Genomic DNA, 18939 nt, shown 5'->3' with positions numbered 1-18939 from the left:
TGTTCCTGTCTCTTGCCCAGTGATAGGATTGTTTGTTCTTTTTTCATTGATTAATTTGAGTTCTCTATAAATTCTAGTTGTCAACTCTTTGTCAGATTCATAACATGCAAATATATTTTCCCATTCTGAAGGTTGTCTATTTGCTTTAATTCTTTTATCCTTAACTGTATGGAAGCTTTACAGTTTAATTAAGTATCATTAGTTTATTTTTGTTGTTGCAATTGCCACAGAAGTCTTTTTCATAAAATCTTTCCCCAAGCTGACATCCTCAAAAAAATGTCCCTTGCTTTCTTCAAGGATTTTTATCATTTCATGTCTTAGATTTAAATCTTTTAATGGAGAGCAGGCTGTGAGGTGGCAGGGCCACCATGGCCTGGGAGATGTTCAGGCCACCACAACCTCCAACTGCGTTCCTCCTGCTGAGTCAACATGTTTTTCTTTCCCTTAAAACAACATGTTTTTCTCCTTCTTAGATATTTTGCCAGAAGTCACGTATCTCTTTCTTTACCTGATTAATCTTTAGAAACTATGCAGAAAACTATGTGACCCTTCCCTTTTACTTCTTATCTCTAACATATGTTAACAATCTTATGCAGAAGAAACCATCAAAGAATGAACCATTCTTGATAATGTAATTTTCCATTTTCCATTTACAATATAATCATTTCTTGAGACCAAAAATATGTTCTTTGTCTATGCTACCTCCTCGTAAACAACCCTGCTGAGATACTATAAAATAAAGCTGATTTTGTACTTTGGCACTGGCTGTAGCCTTAGCCGCTCCACTCTCCCAATCCCATCTTGTCTGTTTTATTTCCACATTCCCCACCTTTCCCACTTAGGTTCGTTCTCCTTCTTCACACTGGTGCATGTAATCTTTTATCCAGCACGAGTCAATTTTTGTAAGTGGTGAACAGTGTAGGCCCAGTTTCAGTCTTTTACATGTGCTTACTCTGTTCTCCCAGCACCATTTATTGAATAGGGATTTTTTTTCCCCCTAGTGTTTGCTTTTTTTTGGTTTCTCAAAGTTCAGATTCCAATAAGAAATTGGTTTCATCTCTTGGTTTTCTGTTCAGTTCTATATGTCTATGTCTCTATTTTTGTGCCAATACCAGGCTGTTTTGGTCACTGTGAACTTGTAATATAACATAAAGTCTGGTAGAGTAATGCCTCTGGCTTTGTTTTTATTACTAAGAATTGTCGTGGCTATACGGAGTTTTTTCTGGTTCCGTACAAAGCAAAGAACAATTTTTTCCAGTTCTACAAAGTATGATGTTGGTATTTTAATGGGGATTGCATTGAATCTGTAGATTGTTTTGGATAGTATAGACATTTTGTCAATGTTGATTCTTCCCAGCCAAGAGCATGGTATGTTCTTCCATTTGTTAATATCTTTAGCTATTTCTTTTCTGAGGGTGTCGTCACAATCCCTTTGTGGAGGTCCTTCACTTCTCATTGAATATATTCAAGTTGGCTTTAAACAAAATAGTAGTTATAAAAGTATCTCTAAAAATATAAAACATTGCTAAATAGTGACCTAAATATTGATTAAAATAAGATTAAACAACTCAAAATGCCACAAGTGAAAAATGGTTAAGAAAGTACACTCAAATATTTAGTACCTTGTGGATTTCATTTTGTTTTGCAACATCTATGTTCATTTTTTAAACTCCTTTTCTGTCTATTGTCTGAATTTTTTTTTTTTTTTTTTTTGTAGAGACAGAGTCTCACTGTACCGCCCTCGGGTAGAGTGCCGTGGCATCACACGGCTCACAGCAACCTCTTAACTCTTGGGCTTACGCGATTCTCTTGCCTCAGCCTCCCGAGCAGCTGGGACTACAGGCGCCCGCCATAACGCCCGGCTATTTTTTGGTTGCAGTTTGGCCGGGTTTGGGTTTGAACCCGCCACCCTCGGCATATGGGGCTGGCGCCCTACTCACTGAGCCACAGGCGCCACCCTATTGTCTGAATTTTTAATCAATGGACAGTTCCCTCAGACAGGTCCCAGAGGACTAGTCCAGAAAACAGGCTGGACAGAAAACACATTCTGAAACTTCAGTTAACCTTAGGTACATTATAAAAATGAACAGGGCTGGTCTGCAATTAGTGTTATTTGCTTTACACCAAAATATATGTAGGCACAACAAATCCAGTAATTAAAATAACATTTTAATGCAATATTTTTAAAAAGTGAAATTAATGTAAAAATTCAATGTTGAATAAAATAAGAAGAATTTAAATAATAGGTTGTTGCTTGTTTACTTGACCACCCTGCATTATTGTGCAACAGGAGCATTTGTTTTCAATCAGCCCACAGCTCCCAGCCAGTGCAACCCTCTTACCCTCTGCCAGGATGTTGACAGTGGTGTGTGGACACTGTTTTAATTGTACTACTTTTATTAACTTTTCTACTTGTTTCAAAGACCCACTCATTGTTTTTTATAATTAGCCACAGTCTCCAACATGGTTTCACAATCCATTGTTTGAGTTCAATGAATGAGTCACAACTATTCAGAATTCATCAGCATTTGCATTGAGATTTCAAGATGAGTGTGTTTCCTATTCTGGGAGTTTGCTTCACGCAAAGCTAGAAATTACCTCTTGGTGACCTAAAAGATTTAAAACACTTGCTAGTTCCTCTATCAACATTTTGGAATACCAAGGTCAATCTAAACACTGTACTGAGCAAAAAGATGCATGTCTAATCCCTATTGTAATATCTGAACACATATTAAATGCCCAATACATTCTGGTTCTCCAATCTCGCAAATTCCCACAGAAGGAAAAAAAAATCCTGGTTTTAGTCATTAAATGGATAATATTGGTAATGATAAATAGTAATAATTCAAATTTACCGGGAAATTATTATATATGACCCTCAAAAATCATTATTATTTTTTCTAGTTTTCTTTATTTCCTTTCAAAACTATGAAGATCTTGCTCCCATCTCTCAAAGCCAAAATTAAGTATAATCAAGAGTCCATTTTCCAGCCTTTTTTTCTCTAAAAACAAACACTAAAAGATGTAGCATCTAGATTTCTTTGAGGTTCTGCCTCATCTTGATGTGTGGAACTCCTTGATGTCAGGTTCACTGTCTTGAACATCATCTTTTTTTAATAAGTGCATATTGTATTAAAGGCTATGAATCTGAATGTAGCAACAGCCTAACTACCAATTTTTGTTTTAGTTTCATCTAAGTTTCAAGGGATGGTGACTTTGATGTGTCTGGATTATTGCAGCTTGGAGCAGCACAAAGCCTCAAGTGAGGACAATCAAAAGTACCTAGGGAGAGCCAACTCCCCAGGAAACTCAATCTGCGCTATGCTGTGTGAGACTCTAGGGAGATGTTTAAAAGATAAATTTGTTGTCTGCTTAGGTGAGTTCAAAGAAGGTTGAATCCCTCTCCTATGTCCTTATGAAGATCTTTTTCCTGAATTCAGAATCAGAATTAGAGAAAAATGGAAACTTGTACACTACAGAGAAACTTAAACATAGAAGGTAACAACAACTTGTAATGCAGTTTCCATGAGTTGTAGTTTAGACAGGAATCTTCTATTTAGGTGGCTTGAAGATCTCTTTAAAATGAATTCTGAGTCTTTAGTGTTTCTCCTTTTCCCTCAGTTTGTTAAATTTGCCCATGTTATTAAAAAAAAAGATACAACATAAGAAAATGATAAAAAATGATGGAAATTTTAGATTGCATATTAGGCTAGTAAACACGGAAGTTTTTTATTTCATTCAAGGCATACAAAATAAGCAACAACTTCAAGTGTGTGTAGCATTAGAAACAAGTCAAGGGGACAATAACTGGATCAGGGAATATAGACTATTTTCACATGATGCATCACTTTTTGGTTTTAAGGGAAGCCCAGGGAAAGGTGACTAAAGGAACTTGTTGAGAACATACAATGATTGTTATTTTTAGAGCTATGCTTTGGAGAAACAAAATCCAGCCAGATATTAATGCTTTAAAGTGAGATATTATATGCTCAATAAATATTCAGTACTTTTGAAATTACATTTTTATATTGACTATGCTTATATGTACACCACTTCAAAACCATGCAGTTTTGAGCTTTGCTCAATAGAGAAGTATGTATGAATTTTTCCGAATCAAAATAAATTACTTTTTTTTCTATTATGTGTTTGTTAAGAATTGCACACATTTAAAATGTATTCATTGGGGGGTGAAGCAAGATGGCCAACTAGAGACATTTCCTTGCTGGCCTCTCTCAGTGAGACAGGGGACAGAGGATTTCAGCCACCTCTGGCTGGGAGAACCCACCCAGAGCATCACTCTGGGGGCACAGTGAAGCAGTAGGACCCTCCAAGAGCCAATGAGGAGGTCTGGAGCTGAAGTGGCCCTTCTGTGGAGGACTGGAAGTGGGAAAGGGCTGTTCTGAGATTTCTGTTTCTGAACTGGACTGTTCATGGACTGTGTTGGCAGGGGTTGGATGAGCAAGGGAACTCCAACAGCTTTGGGAGTCCAAGATTCAGTGCTGGGTTGGAGGAATCCCCCATATGCTTGGTTATGGGCAGGATGCCATTGTAGGAAAGTTGGGCAGAAGAAACAGCAGGGTCCTAGTGCAAAGCTATCTCTGACTGCCTCCTGAACTTGGGCAGTCATCCTTAGGGATGTGTGGAGTGGTTGAGTGCCCCCCTCCTGTTTCTTGTTTAGTTTGGTTTGGGTATATTTTTATATTTTCATTTTGACTTTCTTCAATAGCAAGAGGTCTTCCATTTTGCTTATGTTTTTTTCAGGCCCTTTTATACTGTATTATTTTTTTCTCTCATTTTTTCTCTCCTTTGGTAGAGGCTTTTCTACTTTTCTTATCTCATCCACATAAATTTCTCACACTGTAACTAAGATATCCCTTTCTGTTCTGCAGTTTAATTATTTTTTAAATTTTCTTTAACTATTTTTATTATATTTTTTTCTTTTCTCTGATGGCAGGGAATCACAGATTGGTCTTGCTTGAGGGATTGAAGTCATTGGTCTGACTCAGGCAGGCCATGAGCTCATAGTGTAGGCTGCTTTTCTAGCTTCTGCCTTTTTAAAGACAGTATTGGTAGGTTCCCACTAGAACATATTGCTGATTTTTTTTCTATTATGAGGCCAGGTGGGGTCTTATGTCTGACCAGAGTGGTAAGGAGATCTTGACCTTGAGGGATCCACCCAGCTCAACCTCCAAAGTCTTGGAGTTGTGGGTGTAGGTCAAGGCACCCTGCTGACCACCACTATTTCTCCCATCTCTCTCATTCCTTCTTTCTATGCTACTTTTCTTCTTTTCTTCAGCTCTTTCCTTTTACCTCCCTTCTTTTTTTTCCCCATCTTTTTTCTCTTTAACCCTTCTTATTCTATACCCTTCTTTTCCTTTTGACATTATATGTAAAGTCCACTTCAACACCTAAACTCAGAGACAATGTAATTTAAAGTGAAGCAGGCAGTGAGAAGAAAAAGTAAGGAATAGGAAGGAAGTGAACAAGAGAAAAAAAACACATGAGGAACAACAAGCAGAAAAACTAGCAAGATGAAAACCCAAAACAGAGCACTGCCTCCAAGGTATCAGGAGGTAGCTGCTGCACAGTATTCCACCTAGAGAGATTTAATGGAAATGATAGAAAGGGAATTCAAAATATGGACAGCAAAGGCAATAAAAGCAATTGGTGAGAAAGTGGAAAAATAGAACCAAAAGATGAATGAAAGATATGAAGAATATAGAAAGGAGATGGTGGAGATTAATGAATTAAAGGAGTCAATCAGGGAACATAAAGATGCAATAGAAAGTATCAATTACAGATAAGACCATGGAGAGAGAAGAATCTCAGAACATGCAGATAAAGCTTTTAAACTAACCCAGACAGTTAAAGAGGTAGAAAAGAAGTGAGAGAAAGCAGAACAGTCACTGAGAGAATTAGGGGACTTCACAAAGCATTCAAATATATTAATTATAGGGATCCATGGAGGGGAAGAAGAACATTCCAAAGGAATGGATATCATAAATGAAAATTTCCAAAGTTTCAGGAAAGATTCTAAACAGTTCTTTCAGAGGCATATCAAAGTCTGGGTTGTCTCAACAATGTGAATAGAGCACCTCCGAAACACATTGTAATGAAACTGTCCAAAGTCAAGATGGAAGAGAAAATTCTGCAAGCAGCCAGGAGTAAATGCTAATTGACCTACAGGGGCAGATCCATCAGAATGATAGGAGAATTCTCAGCTGAAACTTTCCAAGTCAGACGAGAATGGTAATTCACATTTACCTTCTTAAACAAAACAATTTTTGGTCCAGAATTCTGTATCTTGCTAAACTAAACTACAAAATTGATGGAGAAACCAAATATTTTACTGACATGCAAACACTGAAGAAATTTGCCAAAAGACCAGCTCCATAGGAAGTACTTAGACCTATTCTACACAATGACTATCACGATGGACTATCAGCAAACACTCAGAAACTAAAGGATAAAAACTAGTTCCACAATGGCACAAAGGATAAAACTAAGCATTCACAAAATAAGATAAATAAAACTCCACCATACTTATCAGTTCTCTCTATTAATGTAAATGGCTTGAATTCCCCACGGAAGAGGCAAAGGCTAGCCATTTGGATAAAAAAAGCATAAGCCATCTATATGCTGTCTCCAGGAAACATACCTAATCTCAAAGTACAAAACAAGACTCAGGATGAAGGGTTAGAAAACAGTATTTCAGGCCAATAGCAATCAGAAGAAAGGAATGGTAGCAATCTTATTTTCAGATACCAGTGGATTTAAAGCAACTAAAGTTAAGAAAGACAAAAATGGTTACTTCACACTGTTCAAGGGAAAAATACAAGAAGACATTTCAATTCTAAATATCTATGCACTCAAATTAAATGCGCTCAGATTTATTAAATAGTCCTTAAATGTCCTGAGCAGTATGATATTCTATAACACCATAATGGCTGAGGACTTTAATACCCCTCTGGCAGAACTGGATAGATTTTCTAAACAAAAACTAAACTAAGATACAAGGGACCTGAATGTGATAGTAGAACAAATGGGCTTGATAGACATGTACAGAACACATCATCACAAAGCTAAGGAATATACATTCTTCTTATCAGTCCATGGAACATACTCCAAAATAGACCACATCCTCAGCCACAAATCAAACCTCAAAAAAATAAAAAGAATTTAAATCATACCTTGTATCTCCTTAGGTCACAAGGCAATAAAGGTGGAACTCAATTCCAACACAAATTTTTATCTCCACCCAAGGTATGGAAATTAAACAACCTTATATTGAATGAAAGTTGGGTGAAAAATGGGATAAAAGAAAAAATTATTAAATTCCTTGAGCATAATAATAATGAAGCTACAAGGATACTGCAGAAGCAGCCCTAGAAGAGAAATTTATCACCATGAGGTGCCTAAATCCAAAAAATAGAGAGCACATCAATAACCTAAAGAATCATCTTAAGAAATGGAAAAGCATTCCAATTCCAAACCTAACAGAAGAATAGAAATAACCAAAATCAAATCAGAAATAAATGGCATTGTTTAAAAAATATATTCAGAAAATCAATGAAACAAACAGTTGGTTCTTCAAAAAGATAAATAAAATTGATAAACCATTGTCCATATTAACTGGAAACGGAAAAGTAAAATGTCTAATTACCTCAATCAGAAACAAAAAGGTCTGATTACTACAAGAAACTCCACACCCAGAAATTTGACAGTGTGGAGGAAATGGATGAATTCCTGGAATCACACCATCTCCCTAGATTTAACCAGGAAGAAATAGGTCTCTTGAACAGACCAATATTTCTTAAATTGAAGAAATAATAAAGCTTCCAACAAAAAAAAAGCCCTGGATCAGATGGCTTCCCACCAGGATTCTATCAAACTTTCAAAGAAGAGTTTGTATCTATACTGCAGAAACTATTCCAAACATTGAGAAGGAAAGAATCTCCCCCAACATGTTATATGAAGCAAACATCACACTGATACCAGAATCAGTAACAGACACAACTAAAAAGGAGAACTACAGACTAATTTCATTAATATATGTTAAATACTCAACAAAATACTGTAAAAATACTCAACAAAATCTTAGCCAATAGATTACAGCTACACATTAAAAAAATTACACAATCAAGTAGGCTTCATCCCAGGGATGAAAGGCTGGTTTGACATACCAAAATTCATAAATGTAATTCACCATAACAATAGAAGCAAACCCAAAAACTATATGATCCTTTCAATAGGGGCAGAAAAAGCATTTGATAAAATTCAGTCTCCTTTTCTAACAAGAACATTTAAGTATATAGGCTTAGGTGGTACATTTCTTAAACTGATTGAAGCCATCTGGGACAAACTCACAGGTAATATTATACTGAATAGAGTAAATCTGAAAGCTTTTCCACTTAAAACTGGAATCATACAAGGTTTCCTCTGTCACTACTACTATTCAACATAGTTCTGGAAGTACTAGCCAATACAATCAGGAAAGAAAAAGGATATGAAGGGCATCCAAATAGGGGCAAAGGATGTTAAATTCTTGCTCCTTGCAGGTAACATGATCTTATATTTAGAGAAATCTAGAGACTCAACCACTAGACTCCTGACAGTGATAAAGAAATACAGTAATGTCTCAGGGTATAAAATCATTGTCAACAAATCAGTAGCCTTTCTATACGCCATTAACAGCCAAGTTGAGAAGCTAATCAAAGACACAATTCCCTTCACAGTACCTACAAAGAAAATGAAATACCTAGGAATATATCTAACAAAAGTGGTGAAGGATATCTACAAAGAGAATTATGAAACCCTAAGAAAAAAATAGCTAAAGACATTAACAAAATGGAAGAACCTACCATGCTCTTGGTTGGGAAGAATCAACATTGACAAAATGTTTATACTGCCCAAAACAATCTACAGATTCAATGCAATCCCCATTAAATTACCAACATCATACTTTGTAGAACTGGAAAAAAAATTGTTCTTTGCTTTGTATGGAACCAGAAAAAACTCTGTATAGCCAAGGCAATTTTTAGTAATAAAAACAAAGCCAGAGGCATCACTCAACCAGACTTTATGTTATATTACAAGTTCACAGTGACCAAAACAGCCCAGTATTGGCACAAAAATAGAGACGTAGACATATAGAACTGAATAGAAAACCAAGAGATGAAACCAGTCTCTAATTGGCATCTGATCTATGATAAACCAAACAAAAGCACACACTGGAGAAAAGAATCCTTATTCAATTCATGGTGCTAGGAGAACTAGGTAACCACATGTGAAAGACTTAAACTGGACCTGCACCTTTCACCACTTACACAAATTGACTCTTGCTGTATAAAAGACTTAAATCTAAGATACAAAATGATAAAAATCCTAAAAGAAAATGTGGGAAAATCTTTTGAGGACATCAGTCTGGGAAAAGATTTTATGAAAAAGACTTCTGTGGCAATTGCAACAACAAAAATCAACTAATGGGAATTCATCAAACTGAAAAGCTTCTGCACAGCTAAGGGTACTACAATTAAAGAAAATACATGACCTTCAGAATGGGAAAAGATATTTGTATGTTACACATCTGACAAAGAGTTGATAACTAGAATCTACCAAGAACTCAAATTTATAAACAAAAACAGAGCAAACAATCCCATCTATCACTGGACAAAAGACATGAACAGAAAATTCTCTGAGGAAGACAGATGAATGGACAACAAGCATGAAAAAATGCACCTTGTCCCTAATCATTGGAGAAATGCAAATCAAAACCATTTTCAGTTATCACCTAATCATAATGAGAATAGCCCATATCACAAAGCCCCAAATCTGCAGATGCATGCATGGATATATAGAGAGGGGAACACTTTTACACTGTTGGTGGGACTGCAAACTCATACACCATCTATGGTAAGAGGCATAGAGAATCCTCAAAGAACTCAAATTAGGCTTCCAATTTTATACTACAATTCCATTGCTAGGCATCTACCCAGAAGGAAAAAAATCATCTTATCATAAAAATATTTGCACTAGACTGTTTACCACAGCTCAATATACAATAACCAAGATGCAGACATGCCCATCAACCCAGGAGTGAATTAACAAAACTGTGGTATCATATACCAAGGAGTACTATTCAGGTATAAAAAGATGAAAACTTTACATCTTTTGTATTAACCGGGATAGAGATGAAATAAATTCTTCTTAGTAAAGTATCACAAGAATGGAAAAGCAAATATCCAATGTAGTGAATACTATTATGAAGCTAGTAGACAATCTAATACATGTCCACATAGGAGAAAAACTCAATTCAATTTAACTTGGGAGGAGGGTGAATGAAGGAGGGGCTGAGTTGAGGAGGTGAGGGGATTGGTATACTCCCACTTGACGGACATGACATAAGGGTATTGGCACACTTTCATGGTGTGGGACACATCCACAAGAGTGACTCTACCTAACATATGAAAATATTGTAACCCAATTGTTTGTACTCTCACATTAACTTGAAATTAAAAAAAAATAAATAACATGTATTCATTAGGTATAATATAAAAAATAAAATTTTTTACAATTGTTTCTTAGCAGACTCAAAGCCTGAAATGAAATACTATTCTGTCTGTTCACCAAATAAAATAAAAATAAATAAATAAATAAATAAATAAGTAAATAAAACTGCAAACCTTATAACAATAGTGTTAATTATACAGGACAAAAGTTTGGCAATGTATTATTGATTATTCAAGAGGTAATCTTGAAGTACATAACTAGCTTAGAGTGTCCTGGAATATAAACCTATTAGAAAAAATATTTTTGATGCCTTGAGCACAGAACAATTTGACTTGGATTTTAAAAGGCATGGAGCCTAGTTTAAAAGTGGATGGGTAGTGATGTTGCTGATATTACTGCTGTTCTGAAGGGAAAAGAATTTCAGTAGCATTTTTTGCTTGATATATAATGATTGAAATGGAGGGAGTGTCTGTGCAAGCAACTATAATAGCTAAGGATCATTCACATTTTCTTTCAGCTTAATTTTATGGCACAAAAATCATAACATACAGTGTTTTGAAATAAAACTTTCCAGCATGTCCAGATCCTTTCTGTTTATCTACAATAAAGATATCCACATGGTTAATGCAGTAGAAGTGATATGCTGAGTTTCCTCAGGCCAGTGCGTCTAAACGATGGGCTTTCCTGTATTATTAAAGAAGTCTCTGTTAAAAGACTGACATTCAGCTTGGTATTCAGCCAGATGTTGAGAGGTTGTCAATTCCCCAGATTAATTTGAGTCATGTTAAAAATACTCTGGTATGTGTGGTTGGTTAACTGCAGGTGTTTGGCTGTGAAAGTCGAGGATGCAAAAACATGCAGTTAGAACATTGTGGTTGTGTGACTAGGGCACAGTGATTTGAATGGAAGCTAAGGGAAAACATTGTTTGTTACCAATTAATTTACTTCCTTTTTGGAAGTGTCTCCCTGATGTCAAACATCTGGGTGAAAAATAAAAAGCATTAGAGAATTCTTTGCAAAATGTTTCTCTTAATCCATCCACTCATTTATATACTCGATAAATACGTATTGAGTGTTTATAAAGATATGCCCTTACCACCAAGGAGCTAAGGAGTTTGGAAGGGGAGAAAATTATGCACATCCTACTGTTACAGAAGTTAGAAACTAGAAAGTGCAACAAAAGAGGTGTAAATAAACTCTATGCCTAAGCAGATTACCTATGTATGGCTATAAGATTCTGGGATGCTTTTTAGAGAAAATGGTATTTAGCTAAGCTTTAAAGTGAATATTTACAGTCTCCATGGAGTTTAGGGTATGCAACAGAGATGTTTTGGCTTTCAAAGTGCTTAAATTCAAATACTGGGGAGAGAGGAGGTCCCAACTCATTAGAACATGATGGTTCCCATTGAAATATGGGAGGAGCAATTCTGGTAAGATAGAGAAGGGAAGAAAGGTAGGGTGCTTGACCAAAGTGAGAACAATTGTCTGAGTAAGGCTATAAGGGTAGATGGAGCTACTTGTAAATGAGGGATTAAAAGTAAATGAGACAGAGAATAGGAAGTAGAAAGAAGGGAGTTATTGCATAGTAAAGAGATGGGACAGGAATAATGGGCTGGAGTATGGTCATAGGAATGAAGCTGGAGGAGGATATGGAGCTAGATCTACCAGTTGGAGACTCTGGAGTGGAGTCACTTTGCAGTGTGGAAGAGCACGTGTCCGAGAGATGAGAATATGTATTTTTGGTGCATGTTGACCTTACAGTGTAGATAAGCTATCCACGTGGAATTTTTGGTTATTAGCACTGGGGAGATGTCAGGATAGGGCCACAGATCTGGGAGTTCTATGGAGGTGATATCACAAGGCCAGTTACTGTCGAGAGAACATACATCAAGAGAGAAGAAAAGGAAGAGATGGTCAAAATGTTTGATGATTTAGGCACCAGGGCACATGGAAACATATGGATGTTTTATGCTTTTAAACTACCTGAAAAATGATTTAAAATTTTAAAATTTTGATCTGCAATATTCATAAGCATGGAGACACTTATATTTAGTTTTCCTTGTTATTTGTAATTTACTACTATGTGTGGGAAGTTGTGACTGATCTCTAACACGTGAGCTTGGCGTCAGGACCTTTCTGCCCTTCTCTCATTCTTTACCGTGTCAGTCTGAAAAGTCTGAAGAATCAAACAAGATTTTTTCTAAATGGCCTCTTCATTATGAACATAATTCATTCAGTTTTCTCTGTTTTGATCATATCCAAGCAAATTTTGATATTTTGAACCTTGGTTTTTCCGTTAAACTGCCACCTGATTTCTTTATTGGAGATTTTTGCAAGCTGCTCTGAAAATCTCTTCTTAATATTAATTAAGAATTAATATTCATTACAGAAAAAACTTTGAGAATATATTTTTGTGTTATGTATGTTTGGAATAAAGGGCACTTGGAATAAAGGGTATTTCAAACCCAAAGTCAGAAGAATGTCTGAATTCATGCAAATTTTCACATAAGCCTTTACTAGCCTTTGTTATGCTTTTGTGTAATTCATAAAGTTGTCGTACATGATCTTCTTACTCTTTCTATATTTTTATGTGTTTAAAAGCAGAAAGCAGGGTGCTTTCTATATAGGGGGAAATTAATAAATGTTAGTTCACGTTAAATCTAAAGTGGGCTAAAAAGGAGTTTGGCATCATTAATACCTTAGAGATGTTAGTCTTGTCTAGCTCTGTACGTGAAGCAACAGATCTCCACTGAGGAATGAGTGTGATAGAGTCAGTAATAATTCTTATGGTTAGGAGCAATATTTTTGAATGATAGATTCTTTACCTGTGGAGATAAGCCTATGCAAGTGAGACAAACCACTTAAAACAATGAATGATTTCACAACTGGGCTGAAAGACCTGTAATAAAATACTAAAGAGATTCACTTAAAGACTTTTTAAGATGGTTTAATGATGAACACATCACATAGATGGCAAGATAAAAGGAAATATAATGTATCTGAGTGTATTTTACTTCCAAGAATGTATTATTAAACCAAACTAAAGAAAATTGTATTGAGAATATCTCTATATAAACTTGAGAATATCTCTAAGTTTCAGTGACTAAGAAAGTCATTCAGTCTGGGAACTGAGATGGTTTGTGTATCGTGAATCCCTGTAGCCCTGGAGATCTATGTAGTTTATTTCGGGAAAATCTAGACACTGTCATGGCAAAAATTATCGAAAGTTGAAGCTATTTTATTTATACCGAGTAGAGCTAAAGTTGGTCTCTTGAGAATTCAGTGCTCTTTCAGCTTCATGTTCCTTCAACAAGACAATTGTAATTTTGCACCTGTTATCAGTGGCTTGAAAAAAATATATAAAAAGACCTCAAAGCTATAATGTTTGTTTTCTGAACTATCTATCCCTGGCTTAACCTCCCAATATGAAGGTATTTTCACAAAACTCAATGGCGTGTAAGCACTCAGAGGCTTTCTTAATGAATGACTTGAAAAAAACAAGCTAGCTTCACACAAATTTCACAAGACTTTAAAAAAAATTATGGATCAAATCTCTTTGCCTCTATCTTCTCATAACTTTCTTTTCTGAGTCTCTGGATGATAATTTTAAGGGAGAGCTGTTTACATGCTCTCAAGAAATGAATGAACCTGTTTTATGAATGAACCATTCCCTTTCTCTTTAGATAAATCCTGAAGACAAATTTTAACCACCTTCAAAAATAGGGTGCTACATGTTTTAATGTTTTTTCTTAAAGTATTCTAATTTTAAAGATTCAAGAAACCAATTCAATGTTTAGGATATGTTTTCCTTCTGGAACAAAGAAGCTGAAAGAATGCTTATTTTAAGGGAAACTTAATTATACATTTTTGTATTACCTAATTCCTTATTCACACACATGTTGTTTTCTTTAAAAACTCAAGGAAATCTTTGTTTAAAGCTTTTTGTTTTAAGTCTAGGAAATTCTATGTTGCCAAGAAGAAAGGCGTGTAGGTGCCAGGGGTTTCAAGTTTTGCTTAAAATTAAATTACAGCTCATATTTGAAGAAACTTGGCAAAAATCTGACAACATGTTATCATTAGAAAACAAAAGTTGTTTATGAGTGATAGATTCTTGGTACCTAACAAAATAATAAAAAGACAATAGAGTAATTACAGATGAAGACTGTCTTCTTTATGACTGACTGCTGAGACATCATGAATCTCTGAAAACAATTGCAAATTAAGTAAAATTATTTTTTAAATGTAACATTTCAATACATCTGTACAATAATAACAATGATACTCACATTTCTTAAGTGCTCATGGAGTGGCAGGTGCTTTGATAGGGGCTTTGCAAACTTAGTGTAATTTTATCCTTGCACTAGGAGAAGATAGATACCATTGTCATATTTATTTCATTGAAAAGAAAACTGAGCAAGAAAGATGTAAGGTAACTTCTCTTTTTGAAGCTGGAAAGAGGTGGGTCTTGGATTTGAACTCAAGCATCTCCTGTCAAAGCCCTGCTCTCATCCAGTTATTATGGTGCATTCCTACTAAAATACCAGCATGTATTTTCTAAGGCAAAATCATGAATTGTAATGGTTAGTTTAACCTCTCTCTGCTGAAAACTCTTTCTTGCATTCCTCTGATTCAATGTGGAATGTCAGACTGGATAAATTATTGACATTTCCTTAATTCTAATTTATTATCTTTATAACTGTGATTCATGGTCTTCCCTGATTCCCAGGCTGCTTTGGCAACTAAACAAAGGGTAAATATATTCTTTCTGTACCAAGGTACATACACATGAACCATTATTTAGAATTTCAGGATATTTGCAGATTCTATGAACTTAAAAGGTAAAATCTTTCCCCTTATCTTCCCCTCTAAAAAATTGAGTTTTTGTTAATTATTTGGATGAAGATTTCCCCATTACCTCGTCACATATCTTGTCTATTTATTAGATGCATTACTTATTTGATAAGTAAAACGTTGTTCATAATTAGTTGTGCCTTTTTCTAGGTATAAGAAAATTTATTGACATATGAGGATCAGACAAGTTCACAAACTCATCCTAGAAAAAGTGCTACATATGTCATTAGCGAGTATCATTATGGTCACCTTCAAGGCACTCCCCTCAGGAAGCTACGCACCTAGTCCAACCTCAAAGCAATTTTGGAACTCGTTTTCTGGAATGACCATCAGAGCTATTGTAATACTAAGGTTTAATGATTAATTTTGTGAACTCATCCTGGAAAAAGTGCTACATACCTCGCTGCTAAATTTGACAAAAGTCGCCTTTGAAGTACTCCAGTTGGCCTTCTGGGGTGTGTGTATCCTTCCTGAGACCTGGTAATGACGAACAGCCAGATGTTCCCTAATTAGTGTTTAGAATGAGGGATGGCCATTATTTGGATCTTCATGTTTCTTTCATTCTTGCTTGTCTCTCTGCAACTCAGTTTCTCAATCTACAAAATTAGGATAATAATAATAACTTTTTTTGTTTGAGACAGAGTCTCACTATATCACCTCAGTAGAATGCTATGGCGTCACAGCTCACAGCAACCTCAAACTCTTGGGCTTGAGCAATTCTCTTTCCTCAGCCTCCCAAGTAGCTGGGACTACAGGTGCCTGCCACGATGCCTGGCTATTTTCTTGTTGCAGTCGCCATTGTTGTGAATGGTCTATGGCCATTTTTCAGCCACAGCTAATAGTAGGCTACAGTTTATGATTAAGAGTTAAGAGTTTACAGTTAAGAGTTTCTATTCATGTGCATTTATTTAATAACTTTTCTGATGTTATCTGTTGTCTAGTATGTGGTAGAAATAGTTATTTGCTGACAACTCCCTATAATCTAAAAAAGACAGACTAGATCTATTCAACAGATAATGAAAAATGTCACCAAAAAGCCCCTTGAATGTAGTGTAAAGCATGCCCTGACACGTGTCTTTGGTCAGTGGAGTGAATGGCCTTTCCTCATCTACCTTGGCTGAAGCATTAGTCCCCTTGCCAACTGAGTTCCCACCCTTTCAATGACATTTACTCTTTGTTCTTCTCTTCTTTGCCAGGGAGGATACATTCTTTGTACTATTTCATCTTATTTCTTCTCTCAAATTTCCCTGGACAACCACAGTGCCCCACTCGTTTAGACTGGTTTAATCCAGGTATATTGAGGTTGTGCTGTGCTGTCTTGCCCTACTTATGATGGTTCCTGACATTTCCTGGAGGTTCTATGTTGATTCAGCCGAGTGCATGTAGTTTTTATGTTGTGCCTAGTATTGAGGTTAAAATATGAATATGATGCTGTTTTGGTCCTTGAGGAGCATTTGTTTCACAGAGGAGACGGACCCCCAAGTGGAGCATCCTACCATGCTATGGTAGGTCTGAGCCCGCAGGGTGTGGTGGCATCTGTCCATGTCCCAACTCTCCCTCTGGTCTCCCTTTTCTCATGAGAGCACACAAACCATCACGCAAAAACCTGCTGTTCCTGACTCATAGTCTGTAGGAGTTACACTCCGAGTTTTTTCTGGTAGAGGTAATGGGTTGTACTGAATCATTTATTTACACTTTCTTGGCCAGTTAATTTTGGCATAAGATGTGTATTTACTGATGGAGAAACACACATGCAATTTGCGAGTGAATGTGGCGTAACATTTTTTCCTCTGGAAAGAGAAACAAGAGGAACCCATTTAAGTTTTATTAGCTAGTTACCTTGAGGTGCTGAAATGGGTCCAAAGTAGTCCCTTCTTTCTTATGTCTTGTGTGCGTGAGGATGTACGTGTATGCACATGCATGGTTGTGAAGCCTGGGAAGGGTATGGTAACATCTATGCAATATGAAGTAGTATTTGCAGCAGAGACAAATAAGTAGCACATTGTTCATTTGGACCTTTTTTTTGTTATCACCCCTTTGATATGTTTGGACGAAGCGTGTATTTCATCAATAACCCTTAGTACTTGCCTACAGTTTCTTATCCCATGCATGTTTAATCAGTCTGGCCCAGGTCCAGTCAATATTTTATACCATATAGTAACTGCTTTCGCTTTATGGATTTTGCATGGTTTGTGCACTTCCGGTGTAATTTTTATTTCCTCATTGTTACTGTGTCTGTGATTCCTCCTATTTCCACAAGGAGACCGAGGGTGTCTGTTTATGACTCTATGAGATCAGAGCGTAGGTCTGTCCACATTTGAATCACATAATGGTAACAAAAGAGTATATCATGCAATTTCTTACACAATGCTTTAGCCAAAATCAAACTCTCTTAGTTTTCCTCCAACGTCTCTGCTGCTTTTTTCATGGATTTTCTGCCTTTGATCACTCTGATAGTGTCTCCAATGTCTCAATGTTCCCCAAGCTTCTGTCTTTGGTCCTTTTCTATTTATCGTTTTTCCATACACATTGGTCATCTTATTCACTGTCATGACTTAAAAAAAATTTATTGAAGTGGGCGGTACCTGTGGCTCAAAGGGGTAAGGCACCAGCCCCATATGCTGGAGGTGGCAGGTTCAAACCCAGCCCCTGCCAAAAACTGAAAAAAAAAAAAAAAATTGAAGTACAATTTACACATGTAATTTACCATCTTTGCAATTTTTGAGTGTACAGATCAGTTTTAAGAAATGCATTTATATTTTTTCTCCTTTCTCTATCCGTTGGCTTCCTGTCCTCTGTTAACCCCCCATCTACCCTCTGTTTTCATGAGATCCAACTTCCGTGGGTCCCACATAGGAATGAGAACATGTGATATTTATTTTTCTTTTCTTTTCTTTTTATTAAATCATAACTGTATACATTGATATGATCATGGGGCATCATACACTCGCTTCATAAACCATTTGACACATTTTTATCACAGTGGTTAACATAGCCTTTCCGGCGTTATCTCAGTTGCTGTGCCAAAACATTTACATTCTACATTTACCAAGTTTCGCAAATACCCCTGTAATATGCACAGCTTATTTCATTCTACATAATGGTCTCCAGTTCAATGTTGCAGGAAATGATAGGATTTCCATTTTTTAATGACTTAATATTAGTCACTTGTGTTTATGTACTCTATTTTTTAATTCATTTATCCATTGATAGGCACTTATCCATATTGAGTCCATATTTTGGCTATTGTAAATAGTGCTGAAATAGTAGATACATTTTTGATACATTGTTTTCCTTTCTTTTGGCTGTACTATATACAATAGTGGAATGCTGAGTCATATAGAAGTTCTATTTTTAATTTCACAAGGAGCCCCCATACTCTTCTCCAACGTGGCCATACTGATTTATATTCCCACAGAGAATGAGGTTCTCCTTTCTCCACATCCATGCCAACATGTTATTCCCCATCTTTTTGATACAAGCCATTTTGACTAGAGTAAGATATCACATTGTGGTTTTCATTGGCATTTCTCTGGTCACTTATATGTCTTCTTTTGAGAAATTTCTGTTCAGATATTT

The sequence above is a fragment of the Nycticebus coucang genome, chromosome 8, assembly GCF_027406575.1.
Source record: "Nycticebus coucang isolate mNycCou1 chromosome 8, mNycCou1.pri, whole genome shotgun sequence".
NCBI lineage: Eukaryota > Metazoa > Chordata > Mammalia > Primates > Lorisidae > Nycticebus > Nycticebus coucang.
This window is presented reverse-complemented; position numbering follows the sequence as displayed.